Consider the following 15,909-nt stretch of genomic DNA (forward strand, 5'->3'; position numbering starts at 1 on the left):
CACTTTAAGCATGAGAGAGACACTCATCACTTTTTAATTCATTCATTCATACAAACTTCTCCTCAGGACACTGTGTGTCCATTGCAGCCAGAGATAGATACAAACACACTCAGAGACATACTGACAGAGACAGACATACACAGACAGATACTGTGTACAGTCAATGACACTGCCCTGATTGGAACCATCTTTTAATGCAGTTTGTGTTCATCAGCTAATTCCCAGTTTTTCCTGATGAAATGTCGATGAGAAAATGGGACAGTCATGCAATGTCCTTCACTCCATTGTCAGGCAGGAGGTTGAGTGTGTTAAATAAATTCATGAGCATTTGTACAATGAACAAGCATCCACTGGATTCCAGATCCCTGTAATTATTTGCTGTCTCTCAGTGAAGTGTCATAGAGTCATAGAGATGTACAGCATGGAAACAGACCCTTCGATCCAACTCGTCTACGCCAATCAGATATCCTAGACTAATCTAGTCCCATTTGCCAGCACTTGGCCCATATCCCTCTAAACCCTTCCTATTCATATACCCATCCAGATGCCTTTTAAATGTTGTAATTGTACCAGCTTCCACCATTTCCTCTGGCAGCTCATTCCACACACACACAAACTCTCTGTGTGAAAGCGTTGCCCCTTCTATCCCTTTTATATCTTTCCACTATCACCCTAAACCTATGCCCTCTAGTTTTGGACTCCCCCAATACAGGGAAACCTATCCATACCCCTCATGATTTTATGAACCTCTATAAGGTCACCACTTAGCCTCTGACGCTCCAGGGAAAACAGCCCCAGCCTGTTCAGCCTCTCCCTATAGCTCAAACCCTCCTGAACCCTTTCAAGTTTCACAACATCCTTCGATAGGAAGGAGACCAGAATTGCACAGTGGCCTAACTAATATCCTGTAGTGCTGAAACATAACCTCCCATCTCCAATACTCAATGCTCTGTCCAAAAAGAGAGCATACCAACCTCTTTCTTCACTATATGATCGATATTCATTCTCAGAAGCTGATTAACAGTAAAACTTGCTGACTGTACTGGTTAATTTCAGTCCCACTCTCACCTTATGTCAGTCTGTGTGAAAATTCTATGTTCCCTAGTGGGATAAATTGATAATAATTAGATTACTTACAGTGTGGAAACTTCGGCCCAACAAGTCCACACCGACCCGCCAACCACCCATATCCAATCCCTTACATTTACCCCTTCACCTAACACTATGGGCAATTTAGCATGGCCAATTCACCTGACCTGCACATTTTTAGACTGTGTGAGGAAACCAGAGCACTCAGAGGTAACCCACGCAGACACGGGGAGAATGTGCAAACTCCACACAGTCAGTCGCCTGAGGCGGGAATTGAACCCAGGTCTCTGGCGCTGTGAGGCAGCAGTGCTAACCACTGTGCCACCGTGCCATCCACAGATAGTGATACAGAGTGTGAGAGACAGAGAGAGAGAGAAAGTGCATTGTAGCTGATTTGAAACTGCAGCTTTGTCTCTGTGAAAATTTCAGGGGTGGGACCAATCAGTGTGGGACGGGGACAGGGACAATCTGGACTGAACTGTTAAGCTCAAAACATGTGGCACTGGAAAAGCACAGGTGATCAGGCAGCATCTGAGGAGCAGAAGAGAGTCAACATTTCGAGCATAAGCTCTTCATCAGGAATGAGGGGGTGACCCAAGGGGGCTAGTAAAATAATTGGGAGGGGGTGGTGCTGGGGGTAAGGTAGCTAGGAATGCAATAGGCAGATGAAGGTGGGGGTGATGGTGATAGGTCAGAAAGGAGGGTGGAGTGCATAGGTGGGAAGGAAGATGGACAGGTAGGATAGTTCAAGAGGGCAGTGCTGAGTTGGAAGATTGGATCTGGGATAAGAAGAGGAGAAGGGAGATAAGGAAACTGGTGAAATAAACATTGATCCCCTCCCCTTGGACCTTACTCCCCACATTCCTGATGGACAGCTTATGCCTGAAACATCAATTCTCCTCCTCGGATGCTGCCTGACCTGCTGTGCTTTCCCAGTACCACACTCTCGACTCTCTCGACTCTGATCTCCAGCATCTGCAGTCCTCACTTTCTCCTGAACTGTTGAGTTGCTGCTCTCTTTCACACCTTCACTCACCCCCACCCATCTTTAACCTCACAAGGAAAACTCTTGATTTGCTCCCTACATGGGGGAGGTTGTGCCCCAAATAGAGAGAGATGGAAAATCAATGGGTGAACTGGGATTTGGGAGGAGAGAGAGGTTTGAGTGACAGACCTGGGGGTAAAGCAGGTGATGGTAGCCTCACTTCCTTTTTCCCATGTAGCTGGACCAAAGGTGAGTATCTGTGTGTGTGTGTGTGTGTGAGTGTGTGTGTATACACTGCTGGAATCTCAATGCCCTCCCTCCCCCCACACTGCACCTACCTCCTAACCCCCTTGAAGCTACCCTAGGCTGGAGCAAACCCCAGTAGCAGGGTCTATCCCTCAAAGTAGAAACCATTGAGAGAGATAGATAGAGAGAGAGAGAGAGAGAGCTGGGATCCACAATAATGGTAAGGAGTGTCTCTTCAATACCCTGTGTCTTTCCTGAACTCCTGTCTGTCTCTGACTGACTTCTCCCTCTTTTGGTCTCCCTCCCCCCTTTTGCCTCTTCTCTTTTTTTTCTCTCCCTCTCTTTTTCCTTTTCTCAAATTGTGTCTTTCTCTTTCTCTCAAAGTCTCTCCCCTTGTCTTTCTTTTCTTTTTTTTCCTTTCTCTCTTTGTCTCCCTCACTCTTTCGTGTCTTTCTCTCTCTTTCACCATCTGTGTCTTTCTCTCACATAATCAATTCTTGTCTCTTTTTGTTCAATCGCTCTCTCTCCCTCGCTGTCTCCCTGCTAACCTCTGTCTCTTTGTCTCTCTCTTTTTTCTTGCTTTGTGTGTCTCTCTTTCTCTCAAAGTCCCTCCTCTTGTCTGTTATTATTTCTCTCTCTCGTCTCTCTCCATCTCTTCGTCTCACTCCAGTCCCTCTCCTTGTTTTCTCTTTCTCCCTCTTGTGTGTCTGTCACTCTCACACTCAACTCTTCTTTCTTTCTCTCCCCCTCTCTCATTGGCAATGTCACTCTCTGGCCCTCCCTCTTCTCTCTGCTTTTTAAAATCTTTCCTCTGTCTGTTTTACTTTTTGCCTTTTTTGTCGCCTTTGCCATTTTTCCCCATTGTCTTCCCCACCCCCCCGTCTAACAAGCACCACCCCCCTCTCTCACCCATCTCCCGTCTCTCACCTGCACCCCCCCCGTTTCTCACACCCCCATCTCTTACCTCCCCCTGTCTCCCACCCGTCTCTCTTCCCCTCCCCTACTCCCGTGTCTTTCCCTCCCGCACCTGTCCTGCTCTGTTTCCCATGCCTCTTTCCCCCCTCACCTTCTCTTTTTATTTTTTCCCTGCCCCACCTCTGAAATATGGCATCATGTTTCAATATCTCAAGTACGGCCCTTGCTCCCTCAGTTCTGATCACCCCTTCAAATATGGAGAAAGTGGGGACTGTAGATGCTGGAGATCAGTCAAAAAGGAGGAGCAGGAGCGTCAATGTTTCGAGCATAAGCCCTTCATTAGGAATGGTACCTAACCTGCTGTGCTGATCCAGCACCACACTCTTTGACCCCTTCAAATATGGCTGCCTCAATCTTGACTTCCAAAATATGGCCCCCTCAAAAAGGCCCTCTCAGTACTGCTACCACTGAATTATGCCCCCCCTCCTAATATGACCCCCTTCTCAAATAGGACCTACTCCAAATTGTCCCCCATATTTGGCCCCCCTAAATATTTTTACCTCCAGCTCTTTTTCCACTCCCGCTCTCAAGCATTGACCCCTCAATTTTGACTCCACCAAATTATGGCCCCAATAAAATATGAAACCCCAGATATCTTCCCCTCTATTTTTCTCCCAAATATTTCCCCTTCCTCAAAAACTCCTTACTTATGCCCCTCCCAACTATGGGATCCCCTATCAATCTTGGTCCCCTTAAATGTGGGCCATTTGTGTGTCCCCCAACAGTGGCCCTCTTCATATACCTCCCATCCTCCGTTTTCTGCCCCCTTGCCCAGATATTCCCCCAACACATTTCACCAACTCCCAGTTTGGCCTTCCTCTTTACCCTCCCAGAATTTTATCCCCCAGTATCGCACCCCCTTCCCATCGCAATATTCTTCCCACAACATTTTGTGTTCCCCCAAACAATATTGCCCTCCCAGATTTTGCACTCCCCTGCACAAAAATATTCTCTGCCAAATATTTTGCTCCCCTCAAATATTTTCCCCCAAAAGTTTGCTCTCTCTGCAAATATTACCCCATCTAACTTTCGTGCCCCTTAGGTATTCCTTCTCCTAATTTTATCCCACAAATGCTTTGCCCCTGAAAAATTTTAAGATTCACCCTCCCCATGTGTCTAATTACCACCACTATGCAGCTTCAACTCCCCCACCCACCTAATTCCTCTGTTGCCACTTCCCCCAATGGATATAAAAGCCCCTCTGTATCTCCCTCAGTGTGCAATACCCCCTCGCTGAGACTATTCCCCCCAGCTCCCCCAGCATTCGGAACTGGAGGGCACACTGAGCATGTACAGAGACTAACAGGGTTTTTCACTGACTGCCTTAGTGCACAGCAAGATCCCAGTTGTCAAGCAACTCCCCCCCCCCCAACACTGCTAAGTGTACTTTATCCTACATCACCCTCCACACACACCCTCCTCCTTTCAGTTTAGAGAATATAGGGAATACAGAATGGGAAGATCCCATTGCATTACTTGCAGAAAGAGAGAGGGAGACAGAGAGAGATGGACAGTGGAGGTGGAGAGAGAGAGAGACAGACAAGGCCAGAGAAAGAGAGAGAAAGTGAGACAGAGGCAGGGGGAGAAAGACAGCAGGCAGGGAGAGAAAAGGGCATCCAGCTGAAGAGATGTGAAGAGAGAGAGGGCAAAGATCCCAAGGAGAGAAACAGGGCAGGACAGAGAGAAAGAGAGCGAGAGAGAGAAATGAAAGGATAGATAGAGGGCGGGAGGGAGAAGAAAATCCAGCGAGAGAGGGACAGACAAAGATCTCCAGGAGAAAAACAGAACAGAGAGAGAGAAATAGAGGGATAGATTGAGGGGCGGGCTGGTGAGGGGGGGGGGGGGGGGGGAGGGAGCGGAAAGAGAGAGAGAGAGAGAGCGTGAGAGAGAGAAAGAGAGAGAGAGAAAAGGACCGACAAGAGAGAGATAGAATGGAGGGATGGTGAGAGGGAGCAAAATCCCAAGGGAGAGAGACAGAGAGAAGGCATGAAAAGACAGAGAGTGAATTAGAGGGACAGAGACAGGGGGAGAGAGAGACGGAGTAAATCCAGGGACACAAACAGGGATAGAGTGTGTGTATGAGAAAGCGAGAGAGAGAGAGAATGTAAGATATAGAAAGAGAGAGACTGTGAGAGGGGGAGTAGAGAGAAGTAGAGGTTGCGGGGACAGAGACAGATAGAGAAAAACCGGGGAAGAGATAGAAGGACAGAGAGATGAAGAGAACGAAATCCCATCTGAACAAGAAAAGGGGAGCGGGGAGGGAGGGATGGGAAAAATAAAACTATGGAGAGAGAGTGAAATCCAGGGAGAAAGAGAGGGAGAGAGAAGACCCAGGGGAGAGACAGAGAAAATTGAGAGGGGGGGAGGAATGATGATGGCATAATGAAGATAGAATGGCCCCCATACAGGAACAGCAAGATCCCGCAGAAAGAGTGCAAGAAAAAGAAAGGTTTGGAGAGAGGTGAGGGAGTAAGTTGAGAATTATAAAGACTGAGCAATGAAACAGCTCCTGAAATCCTGGGGAGGGGACAGGGCTGCTCCAGGGAGGACTCTGAGGGTGGGGGAAGAGGGAGTGAAATGGCAGGGGGTGGGGAGAGGTGAGGAGATTAAGAGAAAACTGCGGGGTGGGGGGAGCAGACTGCTGGGAATATGGAAGCAGAGAGAGACGAAGGCAGTGAAATCTGACATTGGTGAGGTCTCTTCTGAAGTACTGTGCCCCCTAGTCTTGAACTCCCCTACTCTAGGGAAAAGACACCTGCCATTCACCTTACCTATACCCTTCATGATATTGTAATCCTCAGCTTCCTACGCTCCAGTGAAGAATGTCCCAGCCTATCCAGTCTCTCCTTATAATGCAAACCGGCAACATCCTGGTAAATCCCTTCTGACGCCTCTCCAGTTTAATAAGATTAGATTACTTACAGTGTGGAAACAGGCCCTTCGTCCCAACAAGTCCACACCGACTCTCCGAAGAGCACCCTACCCAGACCCATTCCCCTACATTTACCTCTTCACCTATCACTACAGGCAATTTAGCATGACCAATTCGCCCTGACCTGCACATGTTTGGACTGTGGGAAGAAACCGGAGCACCCGAAGGAAACCCATGCAGACACAGGGAGAATGTGCAAACTCCACACAGACGGTTGCCTGAGGCAGGAATTGAACCCAGGTCACTGGCGCTGTAAGGCAGCAGTACTAACCACCGTGGCCACCATGCCTATAACAGGGTGACCAGAATTGGGCACAGTACTCCAGAAGAGGCCTCACCAATGATTTGTACAACCTCAACATGGTGTTCCAACTCCTTTTCACGGTGATGCAGACTCTCAAAGTGCCAGGGATCCGGTTTCGATTCCAGCCTCGGGCAACCGTCTGTGTGGAATCTGCACATTCTTCCCATGAATGTATGGGTTTCCTCTGAGTGCTCTGGTGTCCTCCCACAGTGCAAAGATGTGCAGGTTGGGTGAATTGGCCGTGCTAAATTTTCCAGTGTTCGGGGATGAAGGGCTGAGGAAGGGCTGATGAAGGGCTTTTGCCTGAAACGTCGATTTTCCTGCTCCCCGGATGCTGTCTGACCTGCTGTGCTTTCCCAACATCACTCTAATCTAGACTTCAGGGATGTGTAGGTTAGGTGCATTAGTCAGGGTAAACGTAGACTAATAGGGTAGGGGAATGGGTCTTGGTGGGACACTCTTCGGAGGGTCGGTGTGGACTTGTCGGAGCAAATGGTCTGTTTCCACACTGTAGGGGTTCCATGATTCTATGATCCATAGAGTCATAGAGATGTACAGCATGGAAACAGACCCTTCGGTCCAACTCATCCATGCCGACCAGATATCCCTACCCAATCTAGTCCCACCTGCCAGCACCCGGGCCCATATCCCTCCAAACCCTTCCTATTCATATACCCATCCAAATGCCTCTTAAATGTTGCAATTGTACCAGCCTCCACCACTTCCTCCGGCAGCTCATTCCAAACATATACCACCCTTTGTATGAAAACCCTTTGTCTCTTTTATATCTTTCCCCTCTCACCCTAAACCTATGCCCTCTAGTTCTGGACTCCGCAACCCCAGGGAAAGATGAGGGCTGCAGATGCTGGAGCTCAGAATTCCTGATGAAGGGCTTATGCCTGAAACGTCGATTCTCCTGCTCCTTGGATGTTGCCTGACCTGCTGTGCTTTTCCAGCACCACTCTGTCAACCCTGATATTTGAACACCAGTAAACACAAGCCAGTGTTCAGTAGATCCATCTACAAATAGTTTATTCAGATTTACTCATCATTGACCCGCTGACAAGAAAGTCACTTCAACGTCTCATGTAGTCTTTCTCAAGACCCTTTCCCATCAGATTACTCTATGCTAGTACATTCTAATGTTGCTGTGCCACATATTTAGCAACTTTCTTTGATTTCCACACAAAAAAATGAACATTTGAAAAGAAAACACATTTTTAAAAAAATTAGAGTCCTCCCGATATCCACCAGGATTGTGTCCCTCAAAGTTTGAGCACAGTATCAACAACATGTCCAGGCATGATACATTGACTTTATTTGGAATTTCTGTGTAATGCCGTGAGATTTGTGCTGGTGTTATCCATTAACAAGGTTACATCTGTATTTCCACTTCTATATTTATTCATGACATTTATGACTCAGTTCCGATAACTTTTGACGGTTTGGATGTTTGGCCAAGTCCACACGTTTAGATTGAACTAATGTACTGCCTACTTGAAATTGGGAATCAAGATGCAAGCAATTTTGGTAAACCTGTTGGACTATAACCTGGTGTTGTGTGATTTTTAATTTTGGTAAGGACTTCGTTGCACATCTGTGAGCAGGGAATGACTGTAGAACAGCCAGACCAGGCAAGGATGGCAGATTTCCTTCCCTAAAGTACATTAATAAGCCACATGGGAATTTTTTCCTGACATTGACAATAGTTTCATAGTCACCATTAGAGTCTTAATTCCAGATTTGTAATTGAATTCAAATTCCGCCATCCACCACAGCAAGATTTGAACATAGGTCCCCAGAACATGAGTTGATTTTCTACAGTAGCGGTGCAGCAATAACACTATCAGGCCATTGCCTGCCCACAATTGCTTATAATGATTTGGAGGAGACAAATCAAGGATGCCCTCATAAGAAGAGGGTGCGATGCTCAACGTATCAACCCCCAGTCCTGATGTATTACAGTGAGAAACCGTAATGACTTCCTCAGGAGACAGACACGAGCTGCAACCGACAGGGTACCCTTTGTTATCCAGTACTTCTCAGGAGCTACATCTCATTCTTCGCAGCCTGCAACACACTATCTGTGAGGATGAGTGTCTCGCCAAGACCTTCCCTACACCTCCACTTCTCACCTTTAAACAACCACCAAACCTCAAACAGACCAATGTTCACAGCAAACTGCCCAGCCTTCAGGACAATATCGACCACAACGCTGCACAACCCTGTCCCGGCAACCACTGCAAGACGCGTCAGAGTGTCAACATGGATACCACCATTACACATAGGGACACCACCCACCAACCATATATGCGGCAGGTACTCATGTGACACAGCCAATCTCTCTCTCTCTCTCTCTTAAATTATCTTGAGAACGTGACTAAAAAGAAGTTCTGGGATTTAGATATTAAAGAACCAAACCCAGCAAATCTATTCTAAAAGATGAAAGACTTAGCTATCTATGTTTGTTCAATATATCATTATATCACTGTCATCTTTTGCTATAAATTCTGTGTCTTATGGTCCTGCTCCACTGCTACCTGATGAAGGAGCAGCGCTCCAAAAGTTAGTGCTTCCAAATAAACCTGTTGGGCTGTAACCTGGTGTTGTGTGATTTTTAACAGTTACTTGTGTTATTTGTCTATTAGCCCCACTGTGCATCTGCTGGATAATATCTCAATAGCCCCACTCACTTGCTATTTTCCCAAAACTTGGCATCTGTGTTTCTTTTCAAGTATATAACATTAGCATTTGTTTGCAAGTAGGAAACAAGGATGCTAAATACGCTATTTTGATTTAAAAAAAAATTTGTTCATGCTAAAATTAACCAAAAGGTTAATGGTTTGCATTTTTAATTATTTTATTACAGAGTCTAAATCTGTTTGGGAATTTATTTAATTCTGAATCACAAAAAAACAGTCATCCAGAAGTAACTTTGATCATTTTGTAGCAACTATTTAGAGTCATAGAGCTGTACAGCACGGAATTAGACCCTCTGGTCCAACTCATCCAAGCTGACCAGATATCCCAAATTAGTCTAGTCCCATTTGCCAGCACCCAGCCCATATCCCTCCAAACCCTTCCTATCTAAATACCCATCCAGATGCCTTTTAAATGTTGTAAATGAACTAGCCTCCACCATTTCCTCTGGCAGCTCATTTCATATATACAAAAGTTGCCCGTGAGGTCTTTTTTATATCTTTCCCCTCTCAACCTAAACCTATGCCCTCTAGTTCTGGACTCCCCTACTTTGGGAAAAAGGCTTCATCCATCCCCTCATGATTTTATAAATCTCTATAGGGCCACCCTTCAGCCTCTGACGTTCCAGGGAAAACAGCCCCAGCCTATCCAACCTCTCCCTATAGCTCAAAACCCCAACTCCAGCAAAATCCTTGTAAATCTTTTCTGAACCCTTTCAAGTTTCACAGCATCCTTCATATAGAAAGGGGCCCCAAATTGTCCAGTGAGCTGTCTCATCAGTTGACTCATGCTCGAACCTGGCAGGACCATGAGATGTCACAAAGTGTTTTGTAGCCAATGGAGTACATTTTAAAGTGCAGTCACTATTGTAAGGCAGGAATTACAACAGCCAATATACACATGGTGAAGTCTTAGAAACAGATGACCAGATAATCTGTCCCTCTGTGACTGAGGGACAAATAGTGGCCAAAATGCAGTGAATAACTCCCCTGCTCTCTCTCAAAATTATGCATCCATTTGTGTAAGCATATGAGCCTGACATTGACTATCTAGTCTTAAAAGACATGATTTGGAGATGCCGGTGATGGACTGGGGTGTACAAAGTTAAAAATCACACAACACCAGGTTATAGTCCAACAGGCTTAATTGGAAGCACACTAGCTTTCGGAGCGACGCTCCTTCATCAGGTGATTGTGGAGGGCTCGATCGTAACACAGAATTTATAGCAACAATCCAGTTTATGCAATATATCACTGTATGACACTGTAATGTTTTGCTATAAATTCTGTGTTTTATGATCTTATACTCCACAACTACCCGATGAAGGAGCAGTGCTTTGAAAGCTAATGCTTCCAAAATAAAGTTGTTGTACTCTAATCTGGTGTTGTGTGATTTTTAACTTTATCTTAAAAAGGACTAAGCCATTGCTAACCCTACCAATACTGCTTACTAACCGCAGAACTATCTATGAATCTACCTTTGTGATTACACTAACATTTCTTAATCTGTACAAAATACAAAAGACCATAAGAAATTGAATGCTTACCAGTATCCCTTCAACAGATCAATCTTAGAAAGGGCTAAGGCACTGCTAAGCCTACCAATACAGCATACTAACCGCAGAACTGGCTACGGATCTATCTTTGTGATTGCACTAACATTTCTTATCTGTACAAAGTACAAAAGACTATAAGACATTGAAGCACAATTAGGCCATTCAGCCCATTGAGTCTGCACTGCCGTTCGATCATGGCTGACATGTCTCACAAGCCCATCCTCCTGCCTTGATCCCCTTACCAATCAATAATCTCTTGATCTCTGTCTTAAATCCACTCAATGACTTGACTTCCACAGCCCTCTGTGGCAATGAGTCCCATGGATTTACTACCCTTTGGCTGAAGAAATTATTTTTCATTTCAGTTCTACAAGGTTGTCCCTTCACTCTGGAGCTGTGCTGTCGGATCCAGTCTCTTCTACTAGTGGAAACATCTTTCGCCTCAGCAGTAATATTTCTGCTCTTATATTCTAGTGCTCTTGACATTAAAGCTAACATTGTATTTGTCTTTTTAACTGCCAACTGAAACTGCATTTTAAGAGAACCCCATACTATGACACCCAGATCCCTTTGTGCTTCATATTTCCAAAGCCTTTCACCACTTAAAAAATAGCTGACGCCTCTATTCTTCCTTCCTAAGTGAATAACCTTAGACTTTTGGAGGTTGAACTCCACATGCCACTTCTTTGCCCACCCTTCTAGTCTCTCCAAGTCCTTCTGCAGCCTTCCTGCTTCCTCAACATTACCTGTCTTTGTTTCATCTTCAATCTTAGCAACAATGCCTTCAGTTCCTTCATCCAGATCATTCATCCATAACGTGAATAGTTATGGTCCCAATGCTGACCCCTGTGAAACTCCACTCATCACCAGCTGCTATACTGAAAGATACTTTTTAATCCCCACTCTCTGCCTTCTGCCAGTCAGCCAATAACCTATCTGTGCCAATATCTTGCCCCGAACACCATGGGCTCTAATTGAGTAGCCTCTTAATTGGCACCTTGTCAAAGGCCTTCTGAAAATCCAAATGGGTCATGTCCAATGCTCTCCAATGTCTAACTTGCTCATTACTTCCTCAAAGAATTCCAACAGAGTTGTCAGGCTGGCCTTCCCTTGACAAAGCCATGCTGACTCAGCCCTATTTTACTGTGCACTTCCAAACATTCTGCAATCCCATCCTTAATACAAAAACTCTTTAAATCTTATCAACAACTAAAGTCAGGCTCATTGGCCTATAGTTTCCTGCATTCTGCCTTCCTCCCTTATTAACCAGGGAGGGGTTTGCCATTTTCCAGTCCCCCTGGAACCTCCCTGAATTAAAAGTGATTCCTGATCATCACCACTCTCCAAATCCCTCAGCTATCTCCCTCAGGACTCTGAGGTGTAATCGACCTGATTGGGTGATTTATCCACATTCAGACCTTTGCTGATCCATCCAGTTTGGGATCTAACACTAATGGGGAGCTCCAGCTGCAATGGCTGGATGTAGTCGAGTGGTTTTCCAGCATGTGTCCAATCTGTGTTTCCACCTGAGCTTGTTTCTCTGGATTCAACTATAGGGATGTTGTTTACTCAGTACTGACCCTGCCTCATCCACATTACACTTAACTAGGGGAGTACATCCAAGTGTATCCTGGATTAACTTGTACTTGCTGAGTAGTCTTACAAAATCCCTTCATTCTTCTTTCTCTCAGAATGAGAACACAGTGTTAAATTGTTTCAGTATTCCTGTGTTAGCTGATCCATTTGTAGGAAGTTTGTTTTGAGAACTGGCTATTTCTCCTTCCACCTCACTGTTATTATCTCTGTCAACTTCCACTACCCTTAACACCTGACATACTTGTTCTTCATCATCACCTTCCCTGTGACAGTTCCTTTTCAACATCTTTATATGACACAGCCAATCTCCTTCCCACGATCGGGAGTGTTAATCCGATAAGTCACTTCTTTAACCTTCTAACTACTTGGTATGCACCACTCAGTTTGTTTCAGAGATTCACCTTGAAAAAGCAACAATGCCAATATTTCATCTCCATTTGCAATATCGTGGTTGTTGAGTAGTTATCTCCCCGTCTTTACATTTATTGCCTGTGACAGTATGTGCTACCATCGATGGGGGGTCATCCCAGTGCAAAGCTGGTCCTAATTCCCAGAAATGAAGTCAGGCAGGAGGTCAAGGTGACAGTGGGGGTAACGATTCAGTGATAGCGACCAAAACACCGTATATTTTAACTTTGTTGTGGAAAAGGAGCAAGATGGCCTGGAAAAAAGATTTTAGATTGGGGGAAGGCAGATTTTATTAGAAGTATGGCAGGATCTGGTCAGAATAGATTAGGAGCAGCTGCTTGACAACAGAACAGTGGGAGGTCTTCAGAAAAGTACTGGGAGGTAGGGGGTTATTGGGACCAATATGTTATTTTAGAGTAAAATGTAGGAGTAACAAGCCCAGAGAATTCTGGATACCTCTGAATATTCAGAATCGGGTAAAAAGGAAAAGAGAGGCATGTGACAGGTGCAAAGGAAACAAAATATTGAGGCCCCTGCAGAGTATAGGGAGTGCAGAGGGTAACAAGAAAGCAATTAGGAGAGCAAAGAGGGAGCATGAGAAAATGTTGGTGGGAAACATTAAGGAAAATACCAAGATAATCGAAAAATATATCTGAAATAACTCCACAGAGGCCGATATCCCATTTCCAAGTCACCCTTTATTTACATGGTTAAAAATCACACATCAGGTTATAGTCCACCAAGTTTATTTGGAAGGACCTTTTTTTAGTTTCAAAAATATACTTTATTCATAAAATATTTTGATGGTCTGTACAGTTGGTCGTGCCATACATATGTAAACATTTGCATACAGAGATCAGAATTTATACAGATCTGTACGTTTATCAATCATATGTCCATATATTTAGTTGAGGCGTCAGCAGAGACCAAATGACTGCGTGGGCCCCCTGTTCTTCTCAGACAGACAGACGTTACACAGTGGTCTTTCCCCACTGCACCTTGGCGGCAGCTGCCCCAAGCTTCAGCGTGTCCCTCAACACGTAGCCCTGGACGTTGGAATGTGCCAGTCTGCAACACTCAGTCGGGGTCAACTCCTTCAGCTGGAAGATCAACAGGTTTCGGACCACCCAGAGAGCAGAAGGACTAGCTTTCATAGCGCCGCTCCTTCATCAGGTAGCTGTAGGGGTTAAGATCATGCTCTCAGAATTTATAGCCAAAGGAGTCCTGTATCATGGAGATGTGATACAGTTAACAATCTTAGAATAAAACTTACATCTTTTGTAATGGGATATGTGCTTTGATATGTAAATCCCAGAACTTCTTTTAAATTACATTCTCAACATAGGTCAGCTTTTTAAGCAATAGGTGAAGTCTGTCTGTGTCCCAGTGTTAGGTCAGACTGACAAACCCTCTGTATAGTTCTACAGAGTTTTACATGGAACTGTGACAAAATTGCCCAATGAAGCAGAGAACCACAGAAACCAGATCGGGTGAAATTGACATGCTGTTTATTACAAGTTATATCCCTGGAAGAGAAATTGAGGAGGCTGACCCAGCACTGAGAGTCTGTGCAGGTAGATCAGAATTTCTCTTCCTCGAGCTGAGGATGAAGCCAGTTTTTATAATAATCCTGTACAATGAGGCTAATTAGAAATGGGGGAAACACAATGTATCTGGAATGTATCTGGAAATGGAGTAATCTAGTCACAATGATGCTAATCGGAAAACAATTACCGGGGGAATATCCTAATTCTTTACACAAAACAGTATCAATGGATCCGGAGCCTCCATTCTTCCTTGCAGGTAGGTGCTAATGTCTTCTCTGAAGTGGTGAGGTGCTTCCATAGTCTTATCCTGGGAATAATGCCCTTGCTGGTGCTGGTGCCTCACTGCCTGACCTGTTCTATGTATGGCTTCGGTATTGCTGGGTTGTGAAACTGCCCTCAGGGCTTTGGGATTGCTGTGGTGGTCTGTCATTGTTAGTGAGAGCTTGAAGTGTATTCCCTTGTCTGCGAGTGCTGTCTAGTTTCACTTGTCAGCCTGCTTGGTCCCAGCTGAGGCATTCTGGGTGTTTTAGTACAGTTTGGCCAATTTTGCTTTTGTGAGCCTATTGTGGGTTGGCAGGGTGGCAGACCTTTTCCCACAGTAACTCTGCAAAAACAAATTCACCCCATACTTTTATATATGTGTGCATTTAGGGGGTGACAGATTGAGGGTGCATATGAGTGTGTACGTGTGGATATGAGTGCACGTGATAGAGTGTGTTTGTGTCTGTGTGTGTCTGTGTGAGTGTATGTGTGTGTAAGCTTGGTTAAGTGTGAGTGTGAGTGTGAGGGGTATGTGTGAGAGGGTGCATGTGTCGGTGTGTGTACGGAAGGTGTTTGTGTTTGCATATGAGAGAGCGCTTATGTGTGTGTGTGTCTGTGTGTGTCTGTGTGTGTGTGTACATGTGTGTGTACGTATGTGTACGTGTATGTCTGTGTGTGTGTGGGTCTGTGAGTTTGTATGCATGTCTGTGTGTGTGTGTACGTGTGTCTGTGTTTATGTGTGTGCGTGTGTGTGTCTATGCATGCGTGTGTACGTGTCTGTGTGTGTGTATGTGTCTCTGTGTGTGTATGTGTCTGTGTGTGTGTGTGTATGTGTGTATGTGTGTGTATGTGTGTGTGTGTGTGTGTGTAGTGCAGTGGGGTCATCTGTCAGGTTCCAGTTGAGGCCATTCCATTGGGTACTGAACTTTGCTATCAGCCTCTGCTCAGCCACTCTGCATTGGCACGTATCCCGAAGTCCATCTTGGAGGAAAGTCCAAGGCCAAATATCCCGGAATGTGGAGAGTCCTTGACACTGAGCCAACTCCTTCAGAGCCAGCTCTCAGCGTGAACAGTGCCTCTGACACTCCTTTTTCTATCTGTCAGCCAGGGCTCATTTTTGGCTGGCATTTTATTTTATTTTGTTTTATCCCAAAATTAAACTATTTTACCAAAAGTTTTAATCTGTCCATAAGTAATTCAGTGTCATGGCAGTATCATATCCCCTCTAGGTCATGCAACATCCTCACCTGGAAATACATCACTGTTTCTATGATGTAGCTTGGTCAATTTCCTGGAACTCATTCCATATTG

The sequence above is a fragment of the Chiloscyllium plagiosum genome, unplaced genomic scaffold (genome assembly GCF_037043375.1).
Source record: "Chiloscyllium plagiosum isolate Xiang-an unplaced genomic scaffold, Cpla_swu_hap1 HiC_scaffold_16, whole genome shotgun sequence".
NCBI classification, from domain to species: domain Eukaryota; kingdom Metazoa; phylum Chordata; class Chondrichthyes; order Orectolobiformes; family Hemiscylliidae; genus Chiloscyllium; species Chiloscyllium plagiosum.